The sequence below is a fragment of the Peromyscus californicus genome, unplaced genomic scaffold (genome assembly GCF_007827085.1).
Source record: "Peromyscus californicus insignis strain IS unplaced genomic scaffold, ASM782708v3 Scaffold_1__1_contigs__length_55948999, whole genome shotgun sequence".
Lineage (NCBI taxonomy): Eukaryota > Metazoa > Chordata > Mammalia > Rodentia > Cricetidae > Peromyscus > Peromyscus californicus.
The window spans coordinates 7,619,591-7,637,877 of NW_026294492.1; the positions used below are offsets into that span (position 1 = coordinate 7,619,591).

The window sequence follows — 18,287 nt, forward strand, 5'->3', positions numbered from 1 at the left end:
TCCTTTCAGTCTGGGCTTTGAACCTGACCTTTGACTTGGTAAGTCTTTGGAAGTGAGGAAGATGAGGCACGGGGAAGAGAGGCTGGACTGCTTCTCTTTGTGGATACAGGTCAAAGTGAAGCAGGCTGCTTTGGGGAGATGGGGCAGAGCTGAGACACGGCGGGGCATTTTTTTTTTTTTTTAACACCAAGGAAAAAATATCAAAGACAGCATGAAAGTTCAGCAAGCCACCTTAGTTCCTGGCTAGATAAGGAAGCCAAGTTAAAAGCAGGGACAGAGAAACTTGCTGCACAGTAAGTCTGAAGCCCTAGAAAGACCCCTGAATTCACAAATTTCGCTTTCAACTATTTTTAGCAGTATAGTGTTGGGAAAGAGTTGAGCCAAAAGGAGCCTAGTGTGGTGCCTTCTGGGCATTTGTTTCTGGGGTGGGCAATGGCCTGGCAGTGGTGGGGCACATGAAAAGGCTTGGAAGGGAGACACGGTCCAATTTGTCAGTCTAAACAAATTAGTGACTGAGCTGTTGTTGACAAGGGCCCAGGAGAGAGCCTTTCAGGTGAGTCATCATAGATCATTCTCGAGTTGCAAATCCAGCTTTGCAGCCCAAAAGCCTGAACCGTGTTGGGACTTGATTTCTGTTCGAGATAGGCTTTTTAGCCCAGGCTAACACCTATCTCACTGTGTAGCTGTAGATAACTTTGGGCTTCTGATCCTCCTGCCTCTACCTCCCAAGAGCTGGGATGACAAACACCCCCGCCCCCATACCTGGTTTATGTAGTACTTGGGCATGAACCCAGGGTGCCAGCCAGACTGCCGACTGGGTTACATCTCCATGACCTTTTAAGGTTCTAGAAACTGCCCCAAATTGATTATCTCCCTCTCAAGTGATGATGCATTTGTGTCTGCTGCTCTGTGTGTATTCCTGGTGGTTGAATTACAAGAAAACTACATAATCGTTGGACCTTTTTCTTTTTCTTTTTCTTTGGTTTTTTTGAGACAGGGTTTCTCTGTAGTTTTGTGCCTTTCCTGGAACTCACTTTGTAGACCAGGCTGGCCTCGAACTCACAGAGATCCACCTGCCTCTGCCTCCCAAGTGCTGGGATTAAAGGTGTGCGCCACCACCGCCCGGCACCTTTTTCTTTTTTAAGATCTGTTTTTAATTCTTTTTCTCTCTGTGCCTCCGTGTGTGCATCCCCACAGAGGCCAGGAGATGTCATTGGATCCTCCAGAGTTACAGGTGGATGCTGGGAGTTGAACTGGGGTCCTCTGAAAGAGCAGCAAGCACTTCTAACTTCCGAGACATCTCTCCAGCCCCAGGAGATGGATCTGGATTCTTGTTTTAATCCAACCAGCTAGTGTGCCCCTTTTAATGGGAGTGCTTAGACTGGTGACATTTAGGGTTATTACTGAGAGTGCTTTGTTAATTCTTGTAATTTTGATAGTTGTTTCAGTCCATTAAAAAAAAATAGCTGTGAATCCTTGTACAAATGAGTTCTTTTGTGTGCAGAGCAGATAACAACTGTTGGGAGTTGACTCTCTCTTTCCATCATGGACGTCCTGGAGAATCAAACTCAGGTCAGCAAGCTTGGTGGCAAGCAGCTCCACCAACTGTGGTAGTTTGAATGTAACTGGCCCCCTAAGCTCAAAGGGAGTGGCATTATTAGGACGCCCGTGGTCTTATTGGAGGAAGTGTGTCACTGTAGGGGCGGGCTTTGAGGTCTCCTATGCTCGAGCTATGCCCAATGTCTCAGACCACTTCCTGTTTCCTTTGGATCAAGATGTACTACCTCCTTCTCCAGCACCAAGTCTGCCTGTGTGCTGCCATGACCCACCACGATGATAATGGACTAAACCTCTGAAACTGTAAGTCACCCAATTAGATGTTTTCTTTTATGAGAGTTGCCATGGTCATGGTGTCTCTTCCTATCAATAGAAACCCTAACTAGCCGGGCGGTGGTGGTGCACGCCTTTAATCCCAGCACTCGGGAGGCAGAGCCAGGCGGATCTCTGTGAGTTCAAGGCCAGCCTGGACTAACTAGTGAGTCCCAGTAAAGGCGCAAAGCTACACAGAGAAACGCTGTCTTGGGGAAAAAAAAAAAAAAAAAAAAAAAGAAAGAAACCCTAACTAAGATGCCAGCTGAGCCATCTCATTGGCCCTCCAAATGCCTAGATTCGTAGCTCAGGTTGGAAGAATGGAGCTTAGTGTGTTATGATGGGTCTTGGGGAAACAGGTTGTCCAGTGAGGGGAGCAGGGAAAGAGGTAAGCAAGCCCTAGAGCTAGTGTTGAGTGGGCCCTTGTCCCAGCATGGTTTCAGTATCACAACCTATATTTTCCTGCTCACCTATCAGTTGAAACAAAGGAGCCTCAGACCAAATGAGGACGCAGACTCAGTGGGCTAGGAAAGCAGTCCCAGGAGGTTTGGGAATGGATTTCATATGCTTTACAGTGTTAAAGGTTGGGAGATGCCCAACATTTCATAAGGACTCTGTGAAAACAAGAGAATGACTGTCTCTCACTGTCCATGGCTTAAACCAAAATGGCACACCTTTATCCATATGCAGGCCGCCCTTAAAATGCTGTGGGGGAGCTGAGCAGTAGTGGCACATGCCTTTAATCCCAACACTCGGGAGGCAGAGGCAGGCGGATCTCTGTGAGTTCGAGGCCAGCCTGGTCTACAGAGCAAGTTCCAGGACAGGCTCCAAAGCTACACAGAGAAACCCTGTCTGGAAAAACCAAAATAATAATAATAATAATAATAATAATAATAATAATAATAATAATAATAGTAATGCTGTGGGGAAGGGCTGGAGAGCCAGCGCAGGGGTTTAGAGCACCTGTTCTTGCAGAGGACCGAGGACTGATAACCAGCACCCACATGGAAGCTCATGAACACTTGTGACTCTAGTTCCAGGGAATCCTACCCCCTCTTCTGACCTCTGCAGGCACCAGGATTGCACATGGTGCACAGACATATGGGCAGGCAAAACATCCATAGACACAAAATAAATAAAAATCCACTGGAGAAGGATTCTAGAATCTTCCTTGGTGCTCAAGTTCTTTTTTTTGTTTTTTTGTTTTTTTGTTTTTTTGAGACAGGGTTTCTCTGTGTAGCTTTGTGCCTTTTCCTGGATCTCGCTCTGTAGACCAGGCTGGCCTCAAACTCACAAAGATCCACCTGCCTCTGCCTCCTGAGTGCTGGGATTAAAGGCATGCGCCACCACCGCCCGGCAAGTCTCTTTTACTAGGTGGCATAAGATTCACTTATACACCACGACCATTCTTCCATATACTTTACATCATGTCGTGGTTGTTTACAATCCCTAACACCTAACGTTATGTATTAAAGTTATTATGAGGTCTTTTCTAGGTTAATGACAAGAAAAAAAAATCTATACAGAGAGCACAGTCAACCCCCCCATCCCCTTACCCCCATTTACGCGTGCTTCCAATTTTCAATTCAAGACTGGTTGGATCCGTTGATGTGGACAACAGGGTAGCGGACATGCTCTTCTCCTTTTAACTGTACAGGTAGAATTTGCTTTCTTCCTGTCTCTACTCAGTTTCCTGTGAATCCTCTTCCTTTGCTGGCGGGGACACAGGGGACATGTATACTTTGGGAACCCACACAACCTTGATTTCCTGCATGTCTTCTGAGCTCATCATGCCCTGGGATTACATGTCAGCGTTTCATACTGGACTGACTTGCTCCTCTAATTCACCCCACTGATGAAATTCGTACTCCTGAGACTAAGCCCATTTTTTGACCGTCAGCCAGAAGATTTTGAGAGACGGTCATTCTAGAAACTAAGAAATGAGTTGCGGGTTTTCATCCAGGACTGGCTGTATTATTAACCTTGGTTTAGGAAATCCAAGGCTGTGAGTGGCCCGAGGGCATGTGTTCTCAAGGTGAATTTACTCACCTGGTCATTCCTTCCCTCCAGCATTTTCACTGGTGTAACAACAAGAGTAGTTTGCTCCTCTGTGATAAAGATCGTGACCAAATAAACCTGGGGAGGAGAGGGTTTATTTCAATTTGCAGGTTACAGTTTATCATTGAGGGAAGCTAAGGCAAGCACTCAAGTCAGGAACCTGGAGGCAGGAGCTGACGCAGAGGCCATGGAGGGGTGCTGCTTACTGGCTTGCTCTCCATGGTTTGCTTAGCCTGCTTTCTGATAGAACCCAGGACCTCCGTCCCAGGGACGGCCCCACCCGCCATGGGCTGGGCCCTCCCCCATGAGTCACTAATTAAGAAAATGCCCCACAGGCTTGCCTGCAGTCTGAACTTATGGAGGCATTTTCTTAATTGAGGTTCCCTCCTCACAAATAGCTTTAGCTTGAGTCAAGTTGACATGAAACTCTCCAGCACAGCAGAGTACAGGCAAGCTGCCCACCTCACAGTGGACCATAGTCTTCAAAATCTTGTCCCCAGGACCTCCTCCCCAAAGCAGTCTCTACCTCTTAAGTTCCTTCACTCCTCAACAACGCCATGAGATTATGAATTAATCTGTGGGTTAGTCTACTGATGAAATCAGAGTCCCTAGGATTCAATGACTTCCCAAAGTCCATCAGTTGACAGTGAAGCCTTCATCGCAGAGAGAGCCTCTGGGGGGGGGGGGGGGGGCAATTGTAGATTCAAGCCAGGACACCCAGCCCCAGCATGGTAAATAAAGGTCCAGGAGGACAATTTGTACTTTGTTTAGAATTTAGAGATCACTAAAGAGGACAGAACATTGTGCGGTGTGTGGTGCTCATTTGCATGAAGCAAAGTTCTGGGCTTCTCTCAGCAAGCCCACAGTTTCCATGTGGGGCTGAGAGCCGGTTTGTGCTCTTCCAGGAAGAGGCTTGATATTATTTCTTTAACATTTAAATAATTTGGAGCCACTACCTTGGCCATGTCCTTAGACAAGGTTGAAAGGGATGTTCACATCTGTACACGAAGAGAAAGTGGTCCCAGAGTAAGATTAAAGCCCTGTCTTATTCAGACTGCATAAACCCAATTTGATCACTTGAGATTTTGAGTTTAAGAATCATTGAATTCGAGGCATGGTGGTGCACGCCTTTAATCCCAGCACTGGGGAGGCAGAGGCAGGTAGATCTCTGTGAGTTCGAGGCCAGCCTGGTCTACAGAGTGAGTTCCAGGACAGCCAGGGCTACATAGTGAAACCCTGTCTCAAACAAACAAACAAACAAACAAAACTTTTGAATTTCTTTTTTATTTATTTATTTATTTATTTTTTAAAGATTTATTTTATTTTTATTATGTATACAGTGTTCTGCCTGCATGTGTCTTTGCAGGCCAGAAGAGGGCACCAGATCTAATTGCGGGTGGTTGTGAGCCACCATGTGGTTGCTGGGAATTGAACTCAGGACCTCTGGAAGAGCAGCCAGTGCTCTTAACCTCTGAGCCATCTCTCCAGCCCCTTGAATTTCTTAAGAGTAAGAAAACATCTTGGCTGATTATAAAATTCCGTGACCTCTTTACTCTACTCTACTTGAAGAAATAGCCATTTCTGGACTTGGGTTTGTTGAGGGGATCCAGACCAGAGGCTTGCCATCAACAACCCCTTTCACCCTTAAGTTGCTTTATCACAGCAGCAGGAAAGGAAACCAAGACACAGTGCATTCCCAGCATGAAAACATTTTAAAAAATGTGGGTCCTCTCTCCCTTGTGAGCTGTGTAGCCCTTTGCTAAAGTCACCACAGCTGAAACTGCCTAGACACAAGCCCTGTGGAAAGCCACGGGTGTCCTTGCTGTGGTCCATCTAAGAAATTCCGTATTGTCCCATTGCTGGTTTTTATTGTTGTTGTTCTGGTTTTTTTTCTTACATGTATTTATTTAGTGTGTGTGTGTGTGTGTGTGTGTGTGTGTGTGTGTGTGTGTGTGTGTATGAGTGCGTACTAGTACCATGTTGCACATGTTGAGGTCAGAGGATGTGGTGGTTTGAAAGAAAATGGCCCCTACAGGAGTGGCACTATTAGGAGGTGTGGCCTTGTTGGAGGAAGTGTGTCACTGTAGGGGCGGGCTTTGAGGTCTCCTATGCTCCAGCTATGCCCAGTGTCTCAGACCACTTCCTGTCGCCTTTGGATCCAGATGTAGAACTCTCAGCTCCTTCTCCAGCACCATGTCTGCCTGCACGCGGCCATGTCCCACTGTGTATAACGGGCTACACCTCCGAAACTGTAAGCCAGCCCCAATTAGATGTCTTCCTTTATTTGAGTTGCTGTGGTCATGGAGTCTCTTCACAGCAATAGAAACCCTGACTAAGACAGTGGACAGCATGGAGTTTCCCCCTTCTACCATGTGGGTTCTGGGGACCAAACTCAGTTTGTCAGGCTTGGCCGTGAACAGCTTCAACTGCTGAGCCGTCTCACTGGCCTGGCTTGCCCCGAGTTCTCTGTGCTAGTGTGTCAATGCATCCAATTCATCTGTCCGATAAACATCATGACAGACATGATGGTGAGGTGCAGTCTCTCCACAAGAGACATTGTTTTAGGCTTTCTAGATAAAACAAGAGAGCGAGGCAGACTGAGTCCTCATCTCCGAGAAGCTTGAGGAGCAGAGGCCATGGGGAAACAAAATGAGTCCAGTACAGGGCTGTCTCTCCAGTCCTATAAAAAGGAGTTTTAAAAAGTGATGAGGGCTGGGCGGTGGTGGCGCACGCCTTGAATCCCAGCACTTGGGAGGCAGAGGCAGGCAGATTTCTGTGAGTTCGAGGCCAGCCTGGTCTACAGAGTGAGTTCCAGGACAGGCTCCAAAGCTACCCAGAGAAAGCCTGTCTTGAAAAACCAAAAACCAATTTAAAAAAAAAAAGTGATGAGGTTGGGGAGTATCTCAGTAGATGAAGTGCTTTCTACACGAGTAGAAGGATTTGAGTTCAGTCCCTAACACCGTGCAGAAGCTAGGTGCAGTCTCCTCTTGTAATCGCACTGCTGTGGAGAGGGAGGACAGGGAGAGCACATCCGGGGCCTGAAAGCCCCAGCTCAGTGGGAGACTCTCTCAAAATACAAGGTGGAGAGCATCCTGAGGAACAATACTTGAGGTCTTCCTGTGGCTTCAACACAGATGCCCACACACAGGCATGTGGACTCATGTGACTGCCCGATACACTTGTGTGCATGCACAATAAAAGTGTGTGGTGTGTGTGTGTCCCAAAGTCATTAAAGGCAAAATAACATTGATTTTTAGAATTTTGCACTTGGTGTATTTAATATTTTCATTTGCACAGCCGCACAAAATGAAAACAGCAGACATTTTATGTAAAACAGAATTCAGCTCTACACTGGGGCCTTTTATTTTTCCTTTTATATGTTCGGCTCATCTATTTGAATGCTGATGGAAGGAATGTTGTCAATGTTTGTATAGCCCAGGTTGTGGTTACATCAGGGTGTAGCACATGACCCTCACAGGAAAGGGAGGGACCTTGGGAAACAGAAACTCCCCCTTTTGGATCTGTCCATTGTGTGTGGCGGGGATAGAAATTTCTAGAAGAGAGTTCTGCTATCCCTGCCAAGTTGTAGCTGCATAAACATATGTCAGACAAGCTGTTTTTCGGGAGTCAGCTCATCCCTTGGTGTCACTGTGCACAGTGAGCTACTAAAGATACCACAGGCTCAGGGCTGACGTCAAGCGGATATGAGCCGCTCCGCAGCTGATTGCTCCGAGTCCCAAATTGGAAACATGAGCTTGCCCACAGAAGATGGTCCAGCTCCTCTCGACAAGCGGATCCTCACATGCTCCTCACGGTCATTTGTTTGAAAAAGCTCAAGTGACTCTTCATTGTCCCAGCGGCTGTGTGAGGTAGTTTCTCAGAAGAGAACCCAAACCAAAAACAAGAACAAAGCCCGGCAACCTGACAAAGGGCAGAACCAAGAGGAGGAACCTTTCCCGATGGCGGCCCCAAAGGATCAAGTACAGAAGGGTCAAGCGGGTCCGAGGCTGACAAAGAGATGAGGTTCCCAAAGCAGCGGCCACATTTTCGGGAGAGTGGCCGTGCTGGGTTATTTTTAGAACAAAATGTAATGAATGACATATGCACAGGATGCCCTCTGGGACTCATGTTAATTCCTGCCCTTTTTTAGCCTTTGCCCCAGTTTCTCTAATTTTAAAAAAAAACAAAAACTGTATTGTGTATTTTCACAAAGTTCTGAGAATCCCAGATGCTGTGAGGTATTAATAAGTAAAAAACCACCATATTTCAAGCATTAATGAAGACTTTGCACATTTTTCTTTGTGGTGTTGGGGATTAAACCTAAGACCTCCCCGCCCCCACCCCATGGTAGTCTGAATGTAATTGGCCCCAGATAATCCCATAAACTCATAGGGAGTGACACTATTAGGAGGTGTGGCTTTGTTGGAGTGGGTGTGGCCTTGTTGGAGGAAGTGTGTCACTGTGGAGGCGGGCTTTGAGGTTTCATATACTCAGGATATCACCCAGTGTGTCAGTCAACTTCCTGTTGCCTCTGAGTCAAGACGTAAGGACTCTCAGCTCCAGCACCATGTCTACCTGCACGCCACCATGCTCCCCACCACAATGATAGACTGAACCTTTAAAACTGTAAGTGAGCCACCTCAATTAAATCTTTTCTTTATAAGAGTTGCCATGGTGAAGGTGTCTCTTCACAGCAATAGTAAACCCTAAGACACCCCTCCCCCGCAATGAGCTAAACCCTTGGCCCTGTGGTAGATTAGTTTCTGTGATTCACTTAAAATATGCAAATCAAATACCCCAGTTGAATATTAACACAAACATTTCTGATTCCTGAAATCAAGATGTAAAGCAGCAGTTCTCAACCTGTGGGTCATGACCACTGGAAAATACATATTTCCGATGGTCTTAGGAACTGAGATACCTCTCAGTAGCAGAACTACAGTTATGAAGTTGCAACAAAAATACATTTATGTTGGAGGTTCCTAAGACCATCAGAAATACATATTTTCTGATAGTCATGACCCATGGGTTGAGAACCACTGGTGTAAAGGGTTATTCCAGGAAGGCTGGAGAGATGATTCAGTAGTTAAGAGTGATTGCTGTACAATCATAAAGACTAGACTTTGGATCCCAGTCTCAGGACCAAGATAACCAGGTAGGTGTCTCACAAATGCCAAAGGGAGCAGAAGTGTGAGAAGTTCTGGGGCTTCTTGACTTCTAGCATTAGCAAGGAAAATGTGAACCCCAGGTTCAGGGAGAGATCCTGCCTCAAAGAAATGTGTGGACAGTGATGAGGACACCTGATGCCCTCTTCTGGCATCTTTGTATGCACACAGGCATGTGTGCATCTCTTCCACATGTGTACACACTCAGGTACACACACACACACACACACACACACACACACACACACACACACACAGCAAAATATCTTGCTGTTGAGATGATTCAGCTAGTAAAGGCTCCTGACCCCAAGGCTGACAAACTGAATTCCATCCCTAGAACCCAAATGGTAAAAAGAGAGAACCCACTCTCACAAATTGACCTCTGGCACATTTTACGCAACACGACACACACACACACACAAATAAACACATGGAAAATAGATCTCTCAAGAATTTTTCTACTGCCTATCATCTATCTATCCATCCATCCATCTATCATCTATCTACAAATTACATATCTGATCTTATTGAACAAACGCAGTCAGGCGTTTACAGATGCCATACAGTGACATTCAAAACCAGACTCAGAAACCAGCCCCGAGTTGAGGCGCACCTCTTCTTGTCATGGGTCCTCACCATCCTGTGTATATTCACACGTGCTTGCTAAAGGATGGAAGAAGTGGCCACTGGTCAGAGAAATGAGCTAGGCAGCACAGGTAGCCCAGTTAGAGAGAGAACGCTCATCTCAGCGCGTGAAGGACGTCCGAAAATCAAGGCTTCCTCTATGGTGTTAAGGCCTCAAATCACATAGCCTGGCCAGAGGTCACCTTTGTTTTCAAAGGCTGTGTGTGGGCTCATGGATCACACTGCCTGCTTGGAGGTCCACACTGTGGCCTTGTCTTCCCCTGCCATGGAGCCCTGGGCAACACCTTGTTCACACTCCAGAGCCTCGGCCTCTTCATTTCTATAATGAGGATGGTGGTACTTACCTGACAAAGTGGGAAGATGGAATCACGTCTGTTCGGTGGCTGCCACGGAAAAAGGCGCTGATCTGTGTGGGTGGCGATTTGTAAGTAGATATGGCTTTAAGAGCTGTGGAACGTAAGATGGTGTTGTAGCCTAAAACTGCCACAAGTACCTGCCCAAACAGGCTATGTTTACCTCAACCCAGCTTTCCAGGATATATTTACCTCCACCCAGCTTTCCTTCTCGTATCTTTTTCTGGTTCGGAAGATCGTACCCGCGGCCTCACGCGTGCTGAACAGGCACTGTCTCAACGAGCTACAACCTCAGCTCTAGGCTAACGTTTCTGCAGCAAATCTGGCTGTGCCTCAGCGAAGCAGTGTGACCAAGGCTTGATTCTAGATGATTATAAAGTTGTTTTGAAGACTGACAGATAGATTTTCGAAGTCAGCTGTGCGGTGGAGTCTGACTGCAGATAGCTGAGTGGTGTGAGCACATTTTTGGCTGATGGTAGGAGATCTGAGAGACGTTTGTCACGTCCTGGACACTGAATTTGGCTCCTTCAGGAAACTAGCAAGTGATGTCTTGCCTTGCTTTCAACATCCAGCTGGAGTCACGGCATTTCTTTTCATTCATTAGACTCTCATTGAATAAGCCATTCCATGGTTCGATGGAAACGCATTTAATGAGGCTTAGCAGAGCAGCGTTTTAATATTCCTTTGGAGACTGATTTTTTTTTTCCACCAGGAGCAAACAACTTTTCATTTAACCTAATATTATCACCTAACTCAACCAGAAGTTATTTAGGAAATAGCCAGGCCATATGTCACTTTATAAAATGGGGAAATTGAACGTCTGATGCTAAGTGCTGCCTGCCCCAACTGCTCTCCAGGGCTCTGACTTCCTGGCTCCCTGATCTTTCTCCGGTTAGAGAGAAGACAGAAGCAAATCCTCCTTTATGAAGGGAGTCTGAAGGCTTATTAATCACTCTCTGATCATCATATCCTGGTGCTCATCTGCCGGCACCCTGTAATCAGCAGTTAAACGAGTGTGAAGAAGAGCAGAGGGCCAGGCCTGGAAATGAAGGGATGTAGATGAGGGAGGTTGACTCTGAATGGTTTAACATGTTCATCTCCATAAATGATATCTTCCTCAGTGAGGTGGCCATGTGCAGTGGGGGAGAGGTCAATGCTGTGAAATAATCTTTTTTTTTTTTTTTTTTTCTTCCGAGACAAAGTTTCTCTGTGTAGCTTGGCGCCTTTCCGGAAACTCACTCTGTAGCCCAGGCTGGCCTGGAACTCACAGAGATCCACCTGCCTCTGCCTCTCGAGTGCTGGGATTAAACGGGTGTGCCACCACCTCCCAGCTCCTTTTCTACGCTATGAATATGTATTACTCTCATTGGTTAATAAAAAGCTGACAGGCCTGTAGTTAGGCAGGAAGTTAGGCAGGAAAGACAAACTGAGAATGCTGGGAAGAGGAAGGGCGGAGTCAGGAGTCGCCAGCCAGATGCAGAGGAAGCAAGATGAGAGTGCTGGACTGAGAAAAGGTACCAAGCCACATGACTAAGCATACACAGGAATTATGGGTTAATTTAAGCGTAAGAGCTAGTTAGCAGTAAGTCTGAGCTACTGGCTGAGCATTTATAAGCAATATTAAGCCTTTGAATCAATTATTTGGGAGGCAGCTCTGGATATTTGAGAGTGGCTGATGGGACAGAAACTTCTGTTTACAGGTCATGGGCTAGGCAGATAAAGGCAACGATTGTATTTATGCATGTGTGTATATATATTCACTATTGACTGATCACTTCTCCTCCTCCTCCTTTTTTTGAGACAGGATCTCATGTATCTTAGGCTGGGCTTGAACTAACCATGCATCCGAGGATGACTTTGAACTTTAGTAGGCGTGTGTAGTATGTTGGACGTGTGCGGTATGAGTGCAGGTATATGCACGGTGCCACGAGTCCATGAGTGGTGGTCAGATGACATCTTGGCCACAGGTTGGTCCTCACCTTCCCCCTGTTTGAGGCAGGATCTTCTGCTGCGCCCCTGTGTGTGCTGGGTCTGCTGGCCTGCAGTCTGCTGGGGCCTCTCCTGACTCTGGGTCTCATCTTGCAGTAGGCACACTCGGGTTATGGGTGTACATCACTGCATCCTCTCTATTACATGGATTCTGGGGATCTGAGCTCTGGCCACGTCCCTGGCCCATCCATCACATTTAGTCCTCTAGTCTTGACCTCCCACCTTCTGGGTTACAGGCAGCCCCCACCATGCCGTTTATGTGGTGCCAAGGATCAAACCTAGGGTGCTGGGCATATGAGGCAAGAGTTCAGTTGTGCTACAACCCTAGTGTCTTGAAAAATACTTTTTTTACACTGTTCCCTCCCCCCCTTCGGCTCTTTTTATGCTTTTACGTTGGAGGTACTTTACACTACCGACAAAATCCATCCAACTTATTTATTTATTTATTGTTGTGTCAGCCCTTACCACACATGTGCATTCCATGGTACATGTGTGGAGACCAGAGAACAACGTGTAAGAGTCGCTTCTCTCTTTCTACCATGTCGGGGCTGGGTATGGAACTCGGGTTGTCACACTTGGCAGTGAGTGACCTTCCCCACTGGACCATCTCTCCGGACCCCAGTTGTATTTAGTCAACTTGGAATAAATAGAAAAAAAAAGAACAGTTGCTATACAGGAAACTGATGGACATGGCTATTTTAAAAATCAACAATTACACACCAAGTTCTCGTGAGAGTAAGAAGAACACTGTCTTGAAGGGAGGTTTGAAGACCCACATGGCTGAGAACCTGGAAGAGGGTCTCATCAGAAATGAGGGAAACTGCTGGGTGATGTGACATACACACTCAGGAGGCAGAGCCAGGCGGATCTCTGTGAGTTCAAGGCCAGCCTGGTCTACAGAGTGAGTTCCAGGACAGCCAGGGCTACACAGAGAAACCATGTCTAGAAAAGCCAAAATAAGGGAAACCTTCAGTTTTTTTTTCTGTTTAAATCTTTTATTTTGTCGGAATTGTAGAGTCACAGGTAGTTTTGAGAGCTAATACAGAGAGATCCTGTGCACCCTCTACCAAATCTCCTCATCAGGAAACAGAAAATTCCAGTCCGGCCTCCCAGCCAGGATGCTGACGGTTTAGCAGCTGAAACACAGGATGTTCCCATCATCACGAAGGTCTGGCGATGCTCATCCAAAACCAGCCAATTTCCCATGCTCCCTCCTCTTGTCCCTGTACCCTGGCACAGCACAACAGTCTGCATTGTGAGTCCGTAATTCTGGTCTTTCGAAAATGTTATGTAGCCCAGCATAGAGGTTCATGCCTGTAATTTCAACAATTCGGAGGTTGAGGCAGGAGGATTGCCTTTTAGTTTAGGGCCAGGCTGGGCTACTTAGTTAGACCCTGTCTCAAAAAATATAAGGTGGTGTGGGAGCCCGTTTTCAGGTTCCTCGTGGCTTTCCCCAGCAGGTCCTCATAGAGAGGATGATTAGGACCACGGGCCTGAGTGCAGGTGTCTGGGATGGTCTGCACTTGGCTGTGCTGGGGAGGAGGTCTTTTGTTCCACCCCTTGGCATCTCTATAAATACCCTGGGGCAGAGACAGGGCTCGTTGGAAAAGGTTCCAGGCCCTGTCGAGGCTATCCTTTATTTTCTATCTGTTTATCTCCACAATCTAAATCCTTCTATCTAATATTTCCTGCTGCTCCCACTCAAGAAAACTCTGGGGGAACTGTGGGGTTGGTGGGTCAATGCCCCGCAAGGTGGGGCGGGATGGTTCAGCAGATAAAGGCGCTTGCTGCACGAGCCTGGAGACCTGAGTTCGATTCCTGAGGCCCACATAAAGGTGGCAGAAGAAAACCCCCCTCCTCAGAGTTGTCCCCTGACCCCCACACCCACCCATGCCCACATGCGCTCACCACCTCCCCTCACATACACAGTAATAAATAACCCAAGCGAGCCAACGAAACACGACATCACCACTGCGTTACTCATAACGTGTGAAGACATCGAAATGACGGAGCATGAAGACAACTTATGTGTGTACTGGGACCCGTTATGCACGAGGTGCATACCACAGAGCCCCGGCTTCTTCTCGCCGACCCTCATTCCCATCGTAGATGCCACTTTACTACATCCAGAACGCAATGCCACCTGGAGCAGAGCTCAGAAATCTGTACACTTTCTAACCTAAGAGGAACAGAGGCACACGAAAGGAGGCCGGCAAACTCCTGGGGAGAATAAACCCAGTAAAGAGTCCAGTGAGACCACCTTTGGGCATCCAACTCATTTCTCTTTATGCATAAAAGAGCTGTAAGCAACAACAGGCACTTAGAAGTAATTCCCCCACACCTCTGAGAAAACCTGAAATAATCCTCCCCTCCCCCCATCAATCGTGTATCCTTTAGATTTCCGCTTACTCGTTTAGCCCTCCAGTACAGAGTATCAGAATACTACTCTGACCTAGGGCAGATGCTGGCTCAGCTTCCACCTACACAGCGTGCTAGAGAGGTGCTGTGCTTCCTGACTGGAATGCTACAAAAATGCCCGGGCACACTTCCCTAACCGCACGGCCACTGCATTCGTGTGCACCGTGGTTCTGCGTCAAGGCACGTCCAGCTTAAAGACTGGTGGGGTTGCATTCTTGGCACAGAGCCCCGGGATAGTGTAAACAGCTGAAGTTGCCACCTCTGTAGACACCCCTGCCAGGAAGCCCGGTGTGCCGGCTAGGAGAGTGTGGTTGGAGGGCATGTGGGCATGCGTGCTGAGAGGAATTCAGAGAACAAGGTGACCCTGAAGATGAAGGAACCTTATACCGTGATCCCTGAGTCTTGTACCAATTGTCACAGAGGGGAATGAGATGAGGCAGGGGGCTGCGTTCCTGGAGAGAATGGTATGCATTTGTCAGTTCGAGTCGTGCAACCAAACACGCTATGGGCACAAAATCTCTGAGAAACAATTCATGTCTGTGTCAATTTGGACTCCGAAGTCAACTCAGAATTCCAGAATAAGAACTGCACAGGCATCCTATCATTTAAATCAATCATTTCTATTTGTAAGATGTGTCTGTGGCCGTGAGCCAAGGGCAGAGCCAGCTGGCCACTCCGTGGAGCCATCTTGAGTGGGAAGGGAATGCCAAATATTTTCTACTGGCTCCCAGGTCCAAGTTTACCCTTTTACTTCCTGACCGGTGGCCCTGGGACTGGGCCTCTGCAAACCACACCCCCTATGCTTCCCTTGCTGACTGCAGGCTGGGAGACTAGCTGGCAGTTGTAGATTGGAAGGCATGCGGTAGAACTCTTTCTAGTTCCTGCTCCCATCAGCCCTCCTATGGCAAGAGAAGATAATGACAGATCCTTTTCAGACTCTCCCGGTAGCTACAGTAGCAGCTATGGTATCCTTGGAAGTGCCAGAACTGACTCTGGTCCCCTTAGTGACGAGCACATTAGACATGTCAGAACCCATCAGAGACTAGAGTACCAACTATAGGAAGGAGTCTTTTTTCCCAGCAGAGGTCCAAGGTCTTATGTGGCTTCTATTCCTGGAGTTTAAGGGCCAGCGGGGTGGAGACTTTCCTTTGATCCCTGGATTATGATATTCTTTGCTGCGGCCACTTGTGAATTTATGAATGTGTTACCACAACGTCCCTTCTGGCTACCACAGCCTTCCAGCTTCTGAGTAATTCATTTCTTGCCTCAACTTGCCTCTGTGGTTTCCCGTGGAAGGATACTGTACTTGGTCCCAAGGATGGGTTCGTTTGTGACCCTGTAGCTCATCTATGTTTTACTGAGACATCTAAGTAAGACGATAGTTTCTGTTCAACAGGGCCAGTGTCATGGACTGATCAGACAAAGTCTGTGCAGGAGGTTGTGGAAGACAGAAAACTGCTCCTAGGCAGGAGGTGTCTTACTTTCTCATTGCTGTCATAAGATACCCCACACAAGCAACTTTAGGGAAAAAATGGTTTATTTTGGTTTAGTTTCCTGAGGGTTATGGTTGACAATGGTGGAACAGGCATGGTAGCAGGACCAGGAAGCTGGTTGGATACATTACAACCACGATCAGCAGACAGCATGACTATTGAGGCTGGGTATAAATCCCCAAGAGTCACTTTTAGTGACCAGTAACTTCTTTCCTGCAAGGCTCCGCCTCCCAGGTTCCACAACCTTCCCAAACAGTGCCACCAGCTGGGGGGAAGGTGCTCAAACAGTAGAGCCTATGGGAAACATTTCATAGTCAAACAACCACAGCAGTATGCTGCCTCCGTGTGTGTGTGTGTGTGTGTGTGTGTGTGTGTGTGTGTGTGTGTCTGTGTGTGTGTGTCTGTGTGTGTGTGTCTGTGTCTGTGTGTCTGTGTCTGTGTGTGTACTGTACACGTGTGTGTACTCATACATGCTCAGGTGTATGTGTGTCTGCAGGTACACATGTATGTGCATTGTGGAGGGCAGAGGTCAGCTCTGCGTGGCATGTCTCAAGCGCTGTTCACCTTATTTTTGAAATCAGGTCTTTAACTGGCTTAGAACCTGCTGGGCAATCCAAGCCTGCTAGCCAGCAGGCCCCAGGGATCCCCCATCTCCACCTCCCCAGCAAAAGAATTATGAATATTTACTACTGTATCAAGCCTTTTTATATGGACACTGGGGACCAAACAGGTCTTCATGCTTGCAAGAAGTTGAACTGTCTCATCAGCCTAGTGTCTGATGCTCACTCATATTCTCCCTCTTCCCTCTCTGTGTGTCTTGACCACATGTCACACCTCAGGAGCTGCCCACCTCGTTTTCTGGGACAGGCTCTCTCATTGGCCAGGGACTCACTGACTGATGAGTTCTGCTGGCTGGTTAGTGAGTCCTGGGGACCCCACCACAAGGCTTTTTACAGGGGTGCTGAGGATCAAATAGAAAGAGGTCCTATGCTTACTTGGCGAGTCTCTCGTTAACCAAACTGGTATCTGAAAATGCCTGTGGAAAATCCATGCTAAACTGGGCGTAGTGGTGCATTTCTTTAATCCCAGCACTTTGGAGGCAGAGGCAGGCGGATCTCTGAATTCAAGGCCAGCATGAGCTAGAGTCAGTTCCAGGGCAGCCAAGGCTACACAGAGAAACTGTTTCGAAAAACCAAAAAGAAAATCCATGCCATGTTATTTTCTAGCAGTATCCACGTAGGTAAAAGAAAACACTGTCTGAATAATTAATTCCTCACTAGATGGCAATCACCACACGGTCTTGTGTTGGATTCCATTCATACTCCCCGAGGGCAACTGGATTCAGTCGCATTTTATTGAATGACCGCGATTTCAACCCTCTTGAGCAGAAGCAACTGACAACAGTCCCAGGTTTGCCAAGGGATTCATGTAAACTCTGGTTTGATGAGGATGTTCTGACTGGATTCTTCTTTCCCTCTGGGCTGCAGAAAGTGCTACCCCCACCTGCATTCGTTAAGATGGGTTAGATTATATTGCAGCTAAAAATGTGACCCATTTTTACTGGCTGCGCCGGGCGGTGGTGGCGCATGCCTTTAATCCCAGCACTTGGGAGGCAGAGCCAGGCAGATCTTTGTGAGTTCAAGGCCAGCCTGGTCTACAGAGCGAGATCCAGGAAAGGCGCAAAGCTACACAGAGAAACCCTGTCTCGGAAAAAAAAAAGAGCACTGGCTGCTCTTCCAGAGAACCTGGGTTCAATTCCCAGCACCTACATGGCAGCTCACAATGGACCCAGGGAATCGGACACCCTCACACAGACATACATGCTGGCAAAACACCAATGGACATTAAATACAAATAAAATTTAAAAAGAAGATGTAATCAGTACCGTGTCTGACTGCATGCTACCATGCTCCCTACCGTGATAATGGACTGAACCTCTGAACTGGGAGCCACCTCAAATGTTTTCTTTATAAGAGCTGCCATGGTCCTGGTGTCTCTTCACAGCAATAAAAACCCTAACTGGGACAGGCCCGAGGAGCACTACCTCCTGTCTGCACCCTTCCTGTTGGCTAGTACGTGGAGTGGCAGGGTGTCCTTGGACTCTGAGGTGATCTTGGTAATGCAAGACAAGCATGGCATCCCCTGGGAGGGGCCCTGAAGGGAGTGAATTTCCAACTCTGGATTCCTACACACTTTAATCTGGTCTGAACCAGTTATTTGGAGATTTTTGTTGTTGGCAGCTGCATTTAGTCCTTACTAATAGTGTGGGGCTCCTGTGCAGTCTGCAATAGCCTTTC

At 47.4% G+C, this 18,287-nt stretch overlaps 1 long non-coding RNA gene across 1 annotated transcript; it reads right to left on the reverse strand.

The window, feature by feature from the left end:
- Positions 1 to 3,434: 3,434 nt before the first annotated feature.
- Positions 3,435 to 10,667, reverse strand: LOC128115138 (uncharacterized). Its single transcript, XR_008220021.1, has 3 exons — positions 10,082 to 10,667; positions 3,919 to 4,005; positions 3,435 to 3,582 (listed from the first exon to the last, which is right to left on the reverse strand). It is a non-coding gene; the product is annotated as an uncharacterized LOC128115138 (long non-coding RNA).
- Between the last annotated feature and the right edge of the window lie 7,620 nt (positions 10,668 to 18,287).